Source organism: Cucumis melo, chromosome 8, assembly GCF_025177605.1.
Source record: "Cucumis melo cultivar AY chromosome 8, USDA_Cmelo_AY_1.0, whole genome shotgun sequence".
NCBI classification, from domain to species: Eukaryota; Viridiplantae; Streptophyta; class Magnoliopsida; order Cucurbitales; family Cucurbitaceae; genus Cucumis; species Cucumis melo.
Window position 1 is genome coordinate 23,931,285 of NC_066864.1, and position 2,313 is coordinate 23,933,597.

Genomic DNA, 2,313 nt, shown 5'->3' on the forward strand with positions numbered 1-2,313 from the left:
CGATAGAAAGAAATCAAATTTGGTTACCCAAATCTAAACGACGTAAAAAAAGAGAGGAAAAAGAGAAAAACGATGCATGCAGAAAAAAAAAAGACAAAGAAGAAAGACGATAGAAAGAAATCAGATTTAGTTACTCAAATCTAAACGACGTAAAAACGAAGAGTAAAGGAAGAAAGTGTAACAACCCAACTCCTTATACTGAGTCGAAGTCATTACTAAATGTAGAACAAGTGGTTTAAGTCATACAATTTAGTAAAAATGCATAAGGTTTGAGAAATTTATTTATGAACATCCAAACAAAGTAACATGCAAAAAAAAATGATATTTCGTTCTAAAGTCCTACTCGGGCCCTATCTACTTTAAAAAAATGGTAAATAGTGAAAAATACTCAAACTCAGGTACTAAAGTCAAAAACAAGAATGAGCGGAAGCAAAAATCCCTATGGCTCGCCACGGTCACTTCTGGTCGCTTGCCAGCTTGCCTTTGCCCTTACCTCGTCCTCTACCTGAAAACATGACATGAAGAGAGTGAGTATAAAATACTCAGTAAGGGACCCATTACTAGTCCCACTAGGTGCCTGTTAACTTCCTATCAGAGTCCTGTAACTGGTACCCAATCTCTGGCACGTTCCCGAACACGTGCAACATGCGCTCCCGTAGGAACGTAACTCTGGTCTTCGGTGTCCCGGGGGACACCTAGGACAATCGGGATGCGAGAACCCCGTCGAGTCACTCGAGTCATATCTATATCCATGCTAGACTGGTGTCCCGTCGGACCGCACAGTCCTAAATAGGTGGTGATCCCAAAGGACACCCATGCAGATACGTCTCTAATAGGTTAAGCTAACAGGTACCCTAATCACAGCATACATACACATGGCATCATCATATAATCATAATAGATTAATCATCATTTCACTCTCCATCTCAACATCCGTCGTACAGCCATAACAGTTCTCGTCATCACAACATCATGCTATAATATAACCATATCATCAATCGCATCATACTATCATTAATTTCATGCATCGTACAGTCTAGTCCTCAACATGCACAATCGAAGGTATATGTGACCTCATAATTCTAAACATGGAGCTAGTAGTAGAAATCTCTTACTTGGAGATTTACTTGGCGAGTTCTAACCGCGAGGCAAGTGTGCTTTCCAAGCAACGAGGTCCTAACTGTTTAATACGCCAAAATTCGTAATTGAGTCACCAACGACTAACGGTTCAAAACTCAGTGAAATGACTTACCCTAGAAAGAGGTTGCAATGCTGAGCCCCTACTGAAGAAATCCCACGCTGCAGCAGTTACTTGGTCCAAGACGTCCCTTAAGGAAAATAATTTAATTTAATTCCAAATTAAATTATTTAGTGTCCAAAAACATTGAGTCTTACTGGGTAATGCCAAAATAATTAATTTAATTACCAAAAATTGGATGGAAGGAGCCAAATTAGGCTTGGCGGCTCGGCTGGAAAGAGAACAGGGACTGGCTCGGCTCGGCTTGGCGCAGGGATCTTGCGCGTGCGGCTCGGCTTGCGACAGCAAGGAGGCGCGGCTCAGCTTGCAGTGCAGGCGACGCGGCGCGGCTTGCACGCGGAGAGGGCTGGGCACGTGTGGGCACGGACGTGGGTTCGGGTTCGGGCGAGCGAGCGTGGAGCGGTTCCGGGTTCGGGTTCGACGGCTGGAGACGCGCGGCTGACTACCGTCGACTGCTGCTGCTCGGCGACTCGACAGGACGCGGCTCACGCGACGACTGCGCACGGTCCGACTGGGCTGCGCGGCGACTCGGCAGGACGCGGCTCACGCGACGGCTGGCGGCTGCGCACGATCCGGCTGGGCTGCTCGGCGACGCGGCAGAACGGGCTTGAGGCGACAGAGGGGCTGCGTCGGCTCGGGTGCGCGGCGGCGTGCGGCAGCTAGGGTTTGTTTTTCTTTTTTTTTTCCTTTTCTTTTCCCCTCTTTCTTTCTTTGATTTTTTTCTTCTTCTTTAGGCACGAGACCCAAGGCTTTTATAAAACAATATCTCTTTTCTTTTCCCTTAAATAACCCAAACCAACCATCTTCTCTCTCTCCAAATCTCACCAAATTCAACCAACCCTCCTTTCATTTAACATTAATTCACCAAATAATTTCTAAATACTAAAATAGATAAAATAATAAAAAAAAAATACTTAATATTTAAACGAAATGGAAAATCTCAAACTTTAATAAACCGGAAAATTCAAAATGAAAAGGTTCTCCCAATAATTTGAATTTTCCAAGACCATACATAAATATTAATAGCAAAATGAACAAAAACGAGTTTGTTGGGA

The 2,313-nt window shown here is 44.3% G+C and overlaps 1 long non-coding RNA gene across 1 annotated transcript; it reads right to left on the reverse strand.

Moving 5' to 3' along the window:
- Positions 1 to 348: 348 nt before the first annotated feature.
- Positions 349 to 1,681, reverse strand: LOC127150758 (uncharacterized). The gene is made up of 3 exons (XR_007823319.1): positions 1,253 to 1,681; positions 1,116 to 1,180; positions 349 to 505 (listed from the first exon to the last, which is right to left on the reverse strand). It is a non-coding gene; the product is annotated as an uncharacterized LOC127150758 (long non-coding RNA).
- Positions 1,682 to 2,313: the final 632 nt, after the last annotated feature.